This window comes from Otolemur garnettii, unplaced genomic scaffold (assembly GCF_000181295.1).
Source record: "Otolemur garnettii isolate 467f Iridium unplaced genomic scaffold, OtoGar3 scaffold00001, whole genome shotgun sequence".
NCBI lineage: Eukaryota > Metazoa > Chordata > Mammalia > Primates > Galagidae > Otolemur > Otolemur garnettii.
In genome coordinates, this window is record NW_003852396.1 from 40,902,857 (window position 1) to 40,918,991 (window position 16,135).

The following is a 16,135-nucleotide window of genomic DNA, read 5'->3' on the forward strand; positions in this document are numbered from 1 at the left end:
TGACAACATGAGGTCATTTGATATAAAATACAGTTGCACCAGTCCATTCCAATTGTGGCTTGGATGTGAGGGTTACATTCCTTCTCACCAAAGAACCTCTATGGCAACAGTGACGCCCAACGAGGCCATGCTCTAGAGACCTGTGGGCTTTCAGAAGAGAACAATCTTGTGAAGAGAACTCAGGAAGTTCTTGAAAGAAAGGGGCAAAGGGGAAGGGGCAAAGTTTTCTCTCTAAAGAGCATCGTCTTCAGACTCTATTTGCAAACAAGTCCAGTGCTCTACCCGAATACTCAGACGCAGGAAGAGACAGAATCAAACCCACAAGGGTACCGACTTCAACTCCTCCCCTGCCCCAGAAGCTAAAGCAGGATACAGAAAACTTTGGCCCACCCAGCAGTATGGGGGGGAGGCGAGGGTAACGACTCTGGAATCAGGTAAGTTTTCCAAATCTCAGTCCTTTCACTTCCTTACTAGGTGATCTGAATTGCCATTTCCTTGCCTGCAAAATAGAAATAAAAGCTCTCATCTTGTAGGACTGTTTTGAGGATTTAATGGGGTAATATATGAAAGCCCTCAGTCTCATGCCTGGCATGTCACACGCCTTCAATAAGTGACACTTTTTGCTACTTTGACGGGAGGCGCTGCAGACTCAAGAACCAGAGAGGTAAAAGGGAACACGAGGTTATACACTCGTTGGTAGATCAATTTTAACTACTCTGGCTGCCACATTTATGTAAAAAGGATATTAAAGCTGCTATCAGGCATAATTAGGTAAAATGATTTGTCTCTCAGAGGCTGCCAGGGACAGGTCAGACTGAACCACTTCTACAAATGCTGGAGCTTAGAGTACAAGGTGACCCTGAGATTGAGACCCCACCTCACCCCACCTTGGAAATACACTCAAATCTGTGGAGTCTATTGAGTATCCACTGAGATGGAATGGCGGCTAGAGCCAATCTTACCTTCTTTTTTTTTATTATTTCTTATAGCATAACTGTATGCACTAATGCAATCGTGGGGTACAGTGTGCTGTTTTCATATACATTTTGAAATACTCTCATCAAACTGGTTAGCATACCTTCAACGGTAGAAGACCCAACAGACATCAGAATTAGTCCGATTTGGGGATGAGAAGACTCACTCCTAACAGCTAGGCAGAAATGGTGGTTGAAGTTTCAAGAAGCAGTGGGCCTTACGAAGCTAAACACATAAAGTGGAGGAGGGGCAAAAAAAGGGGGTGGTCTCATGACTTGGAGCCTCTAGGACATCTTGACCACCATCTCTCCAATTTCCTCCCAGAATTTTTTCTGAAAGCATAGAGATGAAAACCCTAAAAGGATTGCCTTGGCAAGTAAGACCCATTAAAGGGATAAAAACGGCACCTGCAGTGTCTGTGTGATGTGTGGTTCATCGCTGGCATCGTCTCGTCTCAGAATTCAGTTCAGTAAATAATTCAGAAGAAATAGAAGGAACTATCTATCCCTTAGCCCCAGGGCTTTCAAAAGGTGATATTAATTAGTATTGACTACAGAAAAGCCAGCAACCAACTGTCTTTCTCTGTCACCTTCCAAGGGAGCTATTTTTACGTCTTTTCAAAATCTGGATAAAAGACTTTAGAAGAGGCCTGCCATGTCAAATTCACCCGGCTGAGAGGTGAATTCACCCGTCTTCTCTGAGAGGGGAGAGAATTGGAAGATGCACCACGATTCGTAGATACAGAAGAGAGAGTTATCACTCTCCAGAGCAAAGCCTCGGCAGTCATCAGAACAGAGTTTAAATCCTGGCTCTACTATTCTGCTAGTGATTTAATCTCTCTGGGCCTCAGTTTCCTTCTCTGTAAGAAAAAGGGACAAGTAACAGTTCCTACATCACAGGCTTGTGATGAGAATTAAGGGAGATAATTCATGCAAAGCACTTTGTACAGTACTTGTCACGTCATTAGTGCAATGAAAATGGGCTCTTCTTATCAGTATTCATGTCTTCAAATGGGAGTGGTTGCCCTGCGCTGGGAGCTGGGCCATAGACACACAAGTGTGATGGAATGAATCCCTGAGTTTCCACTCTGGCTCTGCCCCCCTAGTTGTTTAACTTCCAAGTCCCCTAATCACCTAGAGAAAGGGGAGTGATTTCTCCCATAGCCCCAGCATTGCTATGAGGAACAAAATGGTGTTTATTGAAAAGCACTTTGAAAGTGCAAAAGTGAAATGTTATTACTGAGTTGTGAGTTACTTAGGCCTGGTTCTCTTCCTTTCCTCCTTGGGGCCACACTCTGTTCGAGCCTATGACTTCTCTTGCTGGGACCAACTAGGGGTAAGTGGAGAGAAGGAGGGCAAGTTGTGGACACCTCAGTCCATTTTATCAGGGATTGTCAATCCCACCATCATTTCCTTTTTTTCTTGTTTGTTTGTTGGTTGGTTGTTTGGGGTATTTTTGAGACACAGTCTTGCTCTGTCACCCAGACTGGAGTACAGTGGCATGATCACAGCCTCCTGGAGCCTCGAACTCCTATCTAAACCAATCCTCCTGCCTCCAGAGGAGCTGGAACTGCAGGCACGCACCAGCACACCTGGATAACTTCTTTTTTTTTGAGACAGAGCCTCAAGCTGTCCTCCTGGGTAGAGTGCTGTGGCATCACAGCTCACAGCAACCTCCAACTCCTGGGCTCAAGCAAGTCTCCTGCCTCTGCCTCTCAAGTAGCTGGGATCACAGGCACCCGCCACAATGCCTGGCTTTTTTTTTTTTTTTTGGTTGCAGCCATCATTGTTGTTTTGGCAGGCCTGCGCTGGATTTGAACCTGCCACCTTAGGTGTATGTAACTGGTGCCTCAGCCACTTGAGCCACAGGCGCTGAGCCCACACCTGGATAACTTCTAAAAATATTTTTTTGTAGAGATAAGGTCTCACTCTGGCTCTATAATATTTTCAGGGAGAGAAAATGCTGAAGATGTGATTGATTCACAGCACAGATCCTAGAGAAGTGGGATACGTCCATTTTCCAGAATAAATTTAAGTTAGGATGAAGAAATCAGATTTTGAAATCAGAGCTGTTTCAACTTTTAAGAAATCCTTATTCCACTCCCTTTATATTTATGCAACCACGGGTGAATTACTTACTTCTCGGAGCCTCAATTTCTTCGTCTATAAAATAGACTTAGAAAATATATCTAATGTGTAGAGTTGTTAAGTATAAAATGGGTAAAATGCGGTGCCGGTACATAACGGGCATTCAATAAGCGGTAGTTATTCTACGTTGAAATATTTACTTCTTTCAAATCCCAACTATGGTATTGATTTTTCAGCACTATCAAGGTCTTTTTATGAAATCCAGTGAAAGTCCTACCCGCAGACTCGCATGAGACTTCTTCATTATCCTCCCCTTCCCTTCAGACCCATGCTTCTTGCCTCAGACATCACCCTATAATTCAGTAGATCACGCAGAGTTCTGTGTGGCATCTCCTGAGCGTCTTGCTTTCAAACTAGCAGCTTTCCCCTTCACAGAGACAATTATCTATAGAATTAATCACTCTCCGGAATCAATGTTCTATCAGTAGAAGGATGTGGAGTGCTACCTTGTGCAAGCAAGTAGTCTACAAGGCCCCAGGGATACAGAATGGTGGACTATCCCATCCCTGACCCTGCAGGGAAACAGACCCGTCCAGTCCACAGTGCCAGAGCTGGGAGGCCAGGGCTGTGCTAGCGCGATACACTAAGGTCTGTGCTCCAACAGCCAGAGAAGATGACCCTTAGGCTGGGCCTTGGAGGGTGGGTAAGAGTTTGCCAGGTGGTCAAAGGAGGGGAAAGACTCCAGGCAGAGGAACCACGTGGGCAATGGAGACTCAGGAAGAGGGAGAAGGGTGGTTTAGCTGGAACAGAATAGGTTGGGAAAGTGGTAGGAGAAGAGATTGGAGAGACAGTTCAGGAAAAGATGCTAAAGATGTGAATTAGAGCTGAGGGTAAGGAGGAAGGAAAAGATCTGAGAGACATTTCTGAGGTTGTGCCCTCAGTTCTTAGCAACCAGAAGAACAGGAAAGAGCTAAGAAACAAGAACAAGAAAGAGCATCTACGATGGCTTTCAGGTGTGTGATCTGGAGGTGGAAGGAGTGGGTGGTGGCAGCTCCACTGGCTGAGATGGGGTCTGAGCCGGAAGAACAGGTCATGGTGGACATTTGAGCTCTATCTGGCATATGTTAAGTTTGAGATGTGGAGACCTTTCAGGCCAGGTGAGCTCCATACAAAGCCATATCCGAGATATAACTCCATCAGACCCCTGGGGAATGTACTGGATAAAGTGTGTGTCCTTCTCCCTAATAAGTGGCTATGTAGAGTTAGCCAACCGGACCTGCAGATGTGTCTAGACTAGACAGATATAAGGCTTGAGCAGGCATCCTCACTGATGCATTCCCTGAGCTCATGGCGTAGAAAAGGCATTTCTTTGTGCCCCTTAGCTCCCAGAAGGGGAAGGAGCTCATGGTAGGAGCTTGACGAGTTACAGACTCTAGATTGATTCCCTCGACACAACTCTCCCCTTCCCTTCCTCATCTTTCCTGGAGCACTCACTTCTTTCTTCCTTTCATCTCCTTCTGCTTCTCCTTTGCAGCTCCCAGGGAACATTTGATGAATCCTGGCTCAGCAAATAGGCTAAACCCTCCACTTAGAAGACAAGCCCCAGCTTTTATCCTCCTCTGCGGGTTTGAGTTTGCTGGAATCAAAGTAACATTAGCACGATTTGTTTGGATTAGCATGAAGACTCCTAATCCGCTCCTTTGCAATATTCCATATTTTAATAACTTTAATAATTACTGCTTCCTTTTTCTAATTAAGAGCTTAGAGACAGAGACCTTGGAGAGGGACCAAATCTGTGGCGTTTGGGATTGTGGCAAAAGGGAAGAAACGTTTGCAGAGCAGAAGCAATATTGGGAGCTGGCTACGAAGCACTTGGATTTCAATTCTGTGAGCATTTATGGTGCCCGTGCTACAAACAAGGCTGTGAATTCCGGAGACTGCAGATGTGCAGGAGATTCCTCCATCCTATTTGGGATTCAGTTGGGATGCCCCAGGTTGCATTCAGACAGAGGGATAAATTCTATCACAACATCCTCCCGTTGATGTGGCTATCAGTCCTGAGAATTTAGGGCAAAGTCCAGACCACCTAAAGTCTATCTCACTGCTCCAACTTCGGGGACAGACACTGGTGAGTAAGCAGAATGGCTGCTGGGGAATTGCCTTCAAACCACAAAAGCTGCATCAGACCCTCAGCTCCAGGAGCAGCTTTGTGTGTAAAGATGAGCCCTCTCTATCAGAAGCTAAAGGCCTAGCTGATCCCTCACCTTATTTTAACCTTTTTCCTTTGTCCAGCACTGCACGGGTGTGGAGTGGCCCCCATCACAAAGGGAAACACTATCCTCTCGGCATGGGGTGAGCCCCTACTGACACAGCTGCCGGGCTGGAGCTCAGAGGGGTGGTAGATCTTCTGCTCCTGCTTCAACCAACCCAGGCCCCCAGACAGAATCGTTTCATCATCTTTCTGTTTGAAGCTCAGCTCAAGAATGACCAGATCTGTGATGGGTTCTGGGGTCTTCCACACCGGGCACCATCTTCTTCCCTCCTGGGGCCTGTCTTCAAGAGCTGGAAAGCTTCTACTTTGGACTATTCACATGAAGGACTGTGTTGTCCCTTTTTCCTCAATCGCATTGCACCTACTCTTTTAAGGAAATGTGTCTTTGGTGATTCCAGGGGCCTTTGCCTTCTTAGAAGACCTTCCAAAAGATTCTACTCCCATTCCTCTAAGGAATACCAGCCTCAGGGAGTCAGAGGTGGCTTTCTGTACCTTGTCACCGAAGAAGAGAGAAAAATGCACATATTAATTCTTAAATGAGCCACCCTCCTGAGAGGGATGCTGAACCACAGAGGTAAATTTAACACCACCTCTGCTTCTGAGGAATCGGATATGGGCAATGACACTCTTGTAAGGCAGAATTGACTAAGTGTTAAATATAGGTTCAAAAACGCTCTCATTACTTCTGACTTGGTGAATCAAGAAGAGTTTCACAAAGGAAGTGGCCAACCCCAGATTTCGAGGATAAGAAGGATTAAATAGATGGATATGAAGGGAGATGGAATTCAAAATGGCGGAGCAGCATAAGCCAGCCAGGGAGCTTGAAAATGCAAACTCTCTTTAGAGAATAACAAGGCATCTAGTATTAATAAAGAGCTGGGTTCATGCAGGGCTGGACAGGACATGAAGCTGAAAGCGTCTAACGACACCCAAGCCCAAGGGTTTGTGTGCTAGGTAAGGAGAAGGGTCTTTGTGATATGGAAGACGGGTAAGCACCTCCACAGGTTTCTAAAGAGAGAAATGGTCCAGTCCTTCCTCAGATGCATGAGCTCTCGGAGGATCACTGCTTATCCATAGAAAGGACAGAGATAGTGATAAACAGGCCACCAGCACGGGTGCTATTGGTCCCAGCCAGGAAATGAGAGACCTAACCAGGATGAGGGTGGTGGGAAGCAAAAGGAGACATGGTTTGGAGAGAATCAGTCAGTTTCTGCAACTGACTAGCTGAGACATCATCACCTGTATGTACATTTGATCCCTTCCCCAAAGAGCAAGTCCCCGAACACAGGAACCACATCTTATCCATCTTTGTGCTTTTGCTGCTTTACAGAACAGGCAGACCAGTGGCTCTCATTATAATAGAAATCTTAGCCCAGTGACCATAGGTGGATATCAAGGCGGCCCACAAATCCCTCCAAAATTGTACACAGAATTTTGCGTCCATGTATATCAGAAACCTTTCTATTGGAGAAGGTCTATAATTTTTTATCAGATCCACAAAGAACCCTGTGACCCAAAAATGGTTAAGAGCCACAGCTCTAGAAATTTGTTGTCTCCATAAATGTTTCTGACTCTCAGTTTCTGTTTTTATTCCTTCTCTTCTAAGTACCAACTTCCTATAAAAAAAAAAAAAAGACAGGGTCAATATCATTAAATGGACACTTCGAGCATTATTTATTTTATTTGTAGTAAAAACCCAAGATATAGATTCAGCAATGAGGCTAGGTTATGCTGAAACACTGAAAAGCGTTTTCCCAGCCCATAACTGACCTCATTCTCTACCAACACTTTCCCTTGCAGAACCTACTCTCTAATAGCTGATGCTTCTATGAGAATGTGAATCAATTTTAATTTGGACTTCAGCTCCTGCAGCAAGTGCCTTTGAAGGAGCCCCTTCCTGAGAATGCCAGCTTGCACCTTTTACAGCCAGGTAATTAGGAGGAAGGCCTACCTGCCGCCTATTCCATTTCTATGACAACTGGAGAGAGGGAATAGAACTTGCATTTCTGGATAATGGTCACCAGGGGTCCTCATTGCCCAAAGCCAGCCAGAAGGAGGAGGTTATGTTGTTTCCGGGTGCAAAGCAATCCAGGAATGTGGTTGAGATGCTGGGAATGAGGGTCTCAGGAACACCTTTAAATGATTGGATTCCCTGTGATATCCCTGTGGTTTAGGATGACTACATAATGGAGTACTTAAAAGTGAGACTGTCCTGGAAAACCTGGAATGTATGTTCCCTAGAAGAAGAAAATAGACCCTGACCTTAAGAAATCATGAAGTCAAAAAAAAAAAAAGAAAGAACGAAATCATGATGTCTAGTTGGAGAGCTAAGAGCCACACATAGGGAAAAAGGATCTAGTTGGCAAAGGAACAGGGCAGCATGTGTTTGGTGCAAGGTAGATTATTTAGAGAAGGGGAAGGGAGGGTGTAGGAATTCAGAGAAAGGAGCTGCCACCAGGCAGTGAGGTGCTCACAAAGGAAGACACATAAGTGGGGACAAAGGCAAGGACTTCGCATACTACAGCCCTCCACCCACTCACATTGAACTTCATTATTTTCCTCTAACATTTAAGGAGCACCTACTATGTGCTGGATTCAAGACCAGGCCATTTTACATATATTCACAACTACACGAACATATGAAGTAGGGACGATTCTCCCCATTTCAGGAATGAGGACCAAAGCTCAAAAGAGTTTAGGTAAAGGTGTGGGCATCTGTCCTTAGTTTAGAGTGAGAATTCCCACACAAAGACACCTGCCTTTCTTACTCACATCGGAACTTCCCTAGATGGTCCAAAATGCCTCTGGTTGTATTTTTGTGTTAGGAGGGTCAACACCATCCTTCTTGTGGATCCCCTAAGAAGATGTCATATTCATGCAATATTCACACACTCTCACATGACTCTGCAGGTCTATGATATGTGCTTATGTCTTGGTCGCTGAGGGGCACAACTAAAGTCTCTGTGAATCTGAAATACCGGGAATCATCTCATCACTGGTGAGGGCACCCAGCAGCCACCCAACCTCCATCTCTGCTGGGCTTTGTTCTTGGCAAAGAGGATGCTGCAATTGTTATGAAGAGTCTCAGGGTACTTGAGATATTTGGTTGGGCTTTACTGCCTCTTATCTGGGACATGATAGGCCCTAAGACAACTCTCATAAATTAGGACTTCCCAAGACACACCCCCAGGCAAAGGTCTACCATCCAAGTAGCGGTGAACCTGGCCAAAGACCCATCTCAGAACTTCACTCTCCTTGCAAGCTCTTTAGGAAATGAGAAGGGATAAGGAAAGGGTCTGCGAGGGGGATGGAAGGAAAGCCTGGCCTGCTGACCAAGGAAGTCTGGAGGCCCATAGGAACATTCACACTCAATAGTCTCCTCTCCTCAGCAAAAAAAGAAAAGAATGTGGGTATGAAAAGAATGTGGGTAGCCCAGGTAACCAATGACCAATAGAAAGAGACAATAGTGAATGACCAATAGAAAAGGGCAATAATGCCTGGAGGCACAGAGAGGCCAATAAAAAAGTTAGAACCAATTTCTACTGGAGGGAAAGAGGGCAGGTATAACTGCATCTCAGTCTCTCTCTCACCTCTTCTCCTTCAGGAGAGAGACCCACTTCCAGCCCTCTTTGGAAATAACCTAAACTTTCTCTTTGTTCTTAAATAAAATGTCTCTGTGTTACTTTTGCTCTCTGTCCACACTGCCTGTGCTGCTCCAGTTTTCTTTTCAGTTTCCACTCACTTTGGCTTTGATTCCCACTATGCCTTGGTTGAAATTCCTAGCTCAGCCGACTCATCAAACCAGCTCAGCTGGGCTTGGGGAACCGGGACCCCTGACCCCCGACAGGAAATGTTTGCCTTCCCCTTGCCCTACTCTCAGGTGTATGTGTGCTATTGACAGTGGCTTCTATTTATTTGGAGTTTCATGCAGCAAACAGACCCTTTCCTACCCTTGTGGCCTTTCTGGCAGCACGAAGAAGGTGGCAGGTATGAGTGGGCTCTGCTGCCCCCTCCCATCCCCAGTCTCCAAGATGCGGCTGTCCTACTCGGCCTGTAGCTCAGTCCCCTCCATAGAACAGGCTCTGCTCCTGGAAGGTGTTCACTAAGTGGGTTTTGGATGCAAGAACTAAATTCTTCAGTGGCCCATTCATGCCCACTTATTGGGGTTATGGAAGTGCCCAGAAAGTGTGCTTCCTGCTGACCAGCTCAGAGTTTTTGATGGTATCAATTACATGTGTGGAGCGACGGTCACATTCTGTGTAGGGTCCAATAAGAGTTCCATGGGGTATCCAGTGCAGTGATGCACGTAGGATTCCATCTAGTGCCCAACATGTTACCCCAATCAAGTGTTCTGTGCAGTGACTGCCCTGAACCCAGTGGGTTATCAAGTGCTACAGCATGGGCAATGGTCAGTGAGATGACCTCAGCTGTCCAAAACACAATATCTAGTTAAGAGTTCTATGTCATGATCAGCACAATTCCATACAAAGTATTCTGAGCTGTGCCCAGTCTGGAGTCTAATGTGATGCTAAGGGTAATGCCCAGCGCCCCACGAGTGCCCACTGGAAGGCCTGCAAGGTGCCCAGTGAAGAACCTGCAAGCCCCAGGGGGCACACCTGGGAGGTTCTCTCCTGTCCTCAGCGCCTCCTGCTAAAGAGAAGTAGCACCACTCCTCTGGCCTCCTGATGGGGTCAGCCCACTGCCAGCCTCTTCTCAGACTCCTGGGGTCTTTAAAACACCACATGATATCACTGTATTAGAATAAGCAACTTGGTCCAAACCTGAACACAACCCAGAAAACATAAAACCCAAATACCAATGTTAACAATTTTTTCTTATTTTGAGATTCTTTTTTACATCTTTTAAAAACAGGGTGCAATAAACATTCATTATAAAATAGTACACTACAGGCAAATAGTTACAGAAATCTAGTAAGTACAGTAACAACCGGAATTTCCCTGTTCCCTTTCTGCTCCCTCCCATCTCCCACCCATCCCTCTTTCTAGAATTAGCAACTATCTATTTACTTGGCTTGTGTCCTTTTAGGTATATACCATGCATTACTTGGACATTTATATTATATGTGCATAACTTTTTTCACACATATGGGGAAATACTGCACCTTCCTTTGAAACATGCTTTTCTTCACTTAATATGTGATAATGTGTTCATCTTTCCTGACTATATGTGTGTATTCACTTCAGCATTTTGATTAATGCATATTATTCCACAGTACAGGAATACTTTTATTTTGTTAACCAGCCCTATATTGCTGGCATTCAGATCATTTCTATTTTTTCACTGCCACAAACAATATTGCAATTAATGCCTTTTGATAATGATACACAATTACCCTCCAAAAAGATTGTAACAATTTATACTTTTTTACGGCAAGCACAGTAGAAATCTTTCCATTCTTTCTGGAGCGCCATCAGTTGACTCCACTTTAAGAGATTCAAGAGATTCAAGACCTATAAGCACAGGTCTATCGTCTGTTCAGAATGGGAGTGTCTATGCTCACTGGGCTTGACTGTGGCTCCCATGTCTTGCAACAGGTGAAGTAGAGTCCAGTCTTTAGCATGCCCTCTCAGCCCAGATCCCCACACACACACCCTACCTATCCTCAGTATGCAGGAGAGAGGCTTTACTCACACAGTGGTCAGGCATGACTTGGTCACAGGGGATCAGGCCAACATTCATGAATTACTCACCAAGTTTGGTCTAAGACGTATGCATGTGTTAATATTTCCCACACAACAGCCCTATGAGATAAGCACTGTTGTTATTCCCATTTCACAGGTGAGGATTTTGGATTAATAAATCACCTAAGTTCATGCAGACTGTAATGAACAGAGCCAGGATAAACCCAGGCATCCGACACCAGAGCCTACACTCTTCACCGCTATGGCATCCCATACCTCCACAGCGGTTCTCTGCAGAAGCCAAAAAAAATTCATCAGGGGCAGCTTTGGGGAAGCCTGAAAGATGAAGGGTCCAAGACTAAAATGAGAGGAACAGTTCTGGGCGCTGGTCAGTGGGACACCTTGGCAAGCCCAGTGATCCCCAGGCAGTGAGTACCGCTGTGTCCAGCATATGTCAGTCATGTGAAAAAAGGGTGTCATGTACGTTGAGGCCAGTGTGGAGGGTGCAGAGATCTCAGCTGCACCCTACTGCCAAGAGTTCTGAGGAGAGGTGGCCGTCCAGACTTCTCTTCCTTCAGTTGCAGTCGTCTCTAAGCTTCTCTGCATGGGGTCTCATTATGAGAATTAAGGACAAGGACTCTGCAGTCAGAGTAGCTGAGTCCATCCAATCCTGGCTGCACCACTTCACAGATGTGGGTTAAATAACTAAACGTATCCACGTCTCCATTTCCTCTTGTGTAAAATGAGGGAAATAGGATCTTTCTGAGAGAACTTTGTGAAAGCTTATGCTATAATGGAGTTTATACAATGTACTTAAAAGTATCAATAAATACCCCTGTTATGTCTTCCCAAAGGCCCGCACGCCACTTTGGAGCAACCGAGACAGTGAACAGAGTCGCAAAAAAGCATTTGCTCCTATATTGGTGGCACATGCCAGGTACATCGGTAACATAGGAAGGTGGCAATAGAATGGCAATTTGGGTAAAAACACCTGTATTAGTTTCCAAGAGCTGCTGTAACAAAGTACCACAAACTGGGTGGTTCAAACAACAGAAATGTATTGTCTCATGGTTCTAGAGCCTGAAAGTCTAAAATTAAGGCATCAGCCGATCTTTCCTGGGGCTGCAAGGGAAGGATCTGAGGTAGGCCCCTGTCCTTGGTGTAGAAGGCCATCTTCTCCCTGGCTCTTCACACCGTCCTTCCTTTATCTATGTCCAAATGGTCCCTTTTTATAAGGTCGCTGGTCATACTGGATGAGGTACGAACTTGATTACGTCTGTTAAGATTGTGTCTCCAAATAAGGTCACCTGCTGAGGTACTGGGGATAGGACTTCAACCCAGGAATCTTCAGGTGACACAATTGAACCCGTAACAATGACTAAGAAAAATAGTGACCATTTCCTGGGCCACCAATACATGCCAAAGGCATTATAACCATGTCTCTTTTAACACTTGCAGCAAATCCTTCTATATCTTCTAAGAAAATGGAGGTTCAGAGAGTTTAAATAACTTCCCAAGATTATCATACAGCTAGTAAACTGGCAGAGCCAGGATTTGGATCAGAACTGCCTGATCAAGCCCATGCTCTTTTTTTATTATTATTAAATCATAGCCGTGTACATTAATGCAATCATGGGGTACAACATGCTGGTTTTATATATAATTTGAAATATCTTCATCAAACTGGTTAACATGACCCCCACGCCATTTTCTTAGCTATTGTGTTAAGAAAGACATTTCTACACTTAGTAGAAATGAAAGCTACATATGAAAGCTATAAATTGGTTTCATAGCAGGACTGAGTACATTGGATACTTTTTCTTCCATTCTTGAGATATTTTGCTAAGAAGAATATGTTCCAGCTCCATCCATGTAAATAAACATGAAGGAGGTAAAGTTTCCATCTTTCTTTAAGGCTGCGTAATATTCCAAAGCCCGTGCTCTTTAAATGCCATTAAACAGTATCCTTTTTAGTGGGTTTCAGCTGACAAGTGACTTCCTGTGAAGGTGTTCACCTCTGCACCTCCTCTGCATGGCACTCCAGAAAATCATAGACTATCAGGCAAGTCAGGAACCTCTGATGCCATCCAGTCTACCTCTCCCTTACAGATGAGGAGATGGAGGCCCCAGAAGACTGGCTCCTTGCACAAGATCACAAAGGGCGAGAGGCATCCTTCTAAACCTGTCACTCCCCAACACTGCCTCAGCCGGAAGAAACTCTGACCTTTGCTGGTTGATCTAATTTATTTGGCAAATTATTTAACTGATTTAAGCCATTTGTACAAAAGCCTGAGATTAATCATTTTTAATCAAACACTGTCTGACACAGTGTGAAATAGCCAAGGGCGAGGTCCCATACTCACACATCCTGCAGCCTTAATTACTGAATGGCCCAGAGGATGGTTGGCCCCTCACATTTATCACACGAAGCATTAAGCTTCTTAGATAACCTATTTTCTATGCCAACGCTTTGTACAATAAGAAATAAGGGAAATGGTAATCTGTTCTTGTCACAGGAATTGTTACATAAAAAAGGAGAAATACATCAAATTTCTATATCCACTCCCCAGACCACAAACAGGGTGTTCCTCTGTAATAGGACCCATCTTCTCTCAATTACCAGCTCTGGGGCATAACCACCTTATGGGCATTTGAGCAAATGTCCCTTGCCATGTGATAGGCACATTGTCATTCTGCTTTCTCTGTCCCAAAATACAGATCGAGTTTCTCAAGAAGGTTACTCAGGCAAAATGCTAACAGAATTGAGACTAGCAACACATACAAAAGGCTGTGATTTTATGAGAGGAACGATTTTATGAAAAGACCCAGTGACCTAGTCCGGACTCAGTACAGCTTCTTAGAAACTGTAAAACCTTAGGTAGATACCTTTAGCCTTCGGAAACTCAGTCTCCTTATATTTACAACAGGAGAGTAGTTGCCTACATCACAGGTTGTAAGAATCAAATAAGATGATGGTTGGAAAAGTGCACGGTAGTGCATCTGGCACAGATAGGGGTTTAAGTATTTTTTAACTGAGGATGCCTCGTAAATAATTTTCTTCCCGCTAAAGCTGATCTGCCATCATCTGTTATTTTCCTTATTCATATGCAAAAAAAGGAAGTCATAAATATCCTGGGCCTACCACCCCTGATCTCTGTTCCAATGCCGCCACCTGCTGGACAGCTAGCATCCCACACTGCTATTTCAAGAGGGTGCACTGAAATACAAGGGGTACTAGCCCTATTGTGTCCCTCCAGCCTTTGGATCTGGCCCAAGGGCTGACTTGTCTGATACTGGAGTTGACCCAAGAACTCCCCTAGCTAATTCCCTTGGCATAAGAGACTTTTCAGACAGAAGATGACATCTTCCCAGGAAGTCACACTTTCTAGCTTTTGAAGCATGAGGACAGTCACTGGTTGAGCTGCACTGGAAGTCCAAAGCTAGAATCAGGCCCCAGACATACTGTATTTTGTCAAAAAATACCTAATGTGGCTCAGTGCCTGTGGCTCAAGCGGCTACATACACCTAAGGTGGCGGGTTCGAATCCAGCCCGGACCCGCCAAACAACAATAATGGCTGCAACCAAAAAATAGCCGGGAGTTGTGGCGGGCGCCTGTGGTCCCAGCTACTTGGGAGGTGGAGGCAGGAGACTCGCTTGAGCCCAGGAGTTGGAGGTTGCTGTGAGCTGTGATGCCACGGCACTCTACCCAGGGGGACAGCTTGAGGTTCTGTCTCAAAAAAAAAAAAAAAAAAAAAAAACCTAATGATGCTCCAGATAGTGTTTAATAAAATTCAAATTACCTACCAACATATAAATATCAGATTTCACCTAAAAATGCTGGTACTTTCCCCATGTTGAAAAAAATCTAAAAATAGGGCAACACATGATCCACACGCCTTCATGACAGCAGTTAGCCAGAGCTGAGTAGCAAATGCCCCCTTCAGCTGGACATGCCCTCCCCAGTTTGTGGCCATCCTCATTTAGGTTATTCTGCCCCAAATCCAGCTCTACAATAATTTTCCTAATTCCAGCAACAGAAGTTCTACATAGACTGGGGTGGCTAGAGTACAATGAGTGAATAAGGGAATGATTAACACCTTCAATAATACCAGTTACAGGGCAGCGCCTGTGGCTCAGTGGGTAAGGCACTGGCCCCATATACCAAGGGTGGCAGATTCAAACCCAACCCTGGCCAAACCACAACAAAAAAAAAATAGCCAGGCGTTGTGGCGGACACCTGTAGTCCCAGTTACTCAGGAGGCTGAGGCAAGAGAATCACCTAAGCCCAAGAGCTGGAGGTTGCTGTGAGCTATGACACCATGGCACTCTACCGAGGGTGACAAAGTGAGACTCTGTCTCTACAAAATAATAATAATAACAGTAACAATTAATATTACCAAGAACTTCCTTAGCCAGGCACAAAGAAAACCATTTTAACCCTAATTTTTTGATCTCAAAGATATTTTCATCCGTTGTGCATTCAGATCTTATGACTTTGCTCTATTCAATTGCTTTGTTCTCTGAGCCAAGAGGTATAAAATGACTACCTCATCCAATTATAGTAAATGCTACTGGCAGAAATAATCGATTCAAAGTAAAACCAGCAATGGCAAAAGCTTCAAACAGTAAAATTTGTTACTGACAGAAAAAAAAAGACAAAAATGGTCACACATTTTAGGTAACCCTGAAAACAACAAAATTTGTACTCAAATATTTTACATAAAAATAGAATTTTTTCACAAAAGTCTGATTTGACCCACCTATCGTACTTGCTAAAAACAATAGCAAAAAAGAAAATTCACAATATTGAAAGTTATTAGTCAAGCTAGATACAAAAAAATGCCAAAGTACTTTAGTCTTTGTCAAATAATGTACATGGAAAAGAATTGACCTCAATAAAAACAACTTCAGTAAAATAAAATTTGAAATTGGAAAAAATAAGAAATCATTTAAATGTATTGCATGAAAAAATGTTCAAGGCTCGGCACCTGTGGCTCAAGTGGCTAAAGCGCCAGCCACCTACACCTAAGGTGGCAGGTTCAAATCCAGCCAGGGCCTGCCAAACAACAATGATGGCTGCAACCAGAAAATAGCCAGGTGTTGTGGCGGCCGCCTGTTGTCTCAGCTACTTGGGAGGCTGAGGCAAGAGACTCGCTTG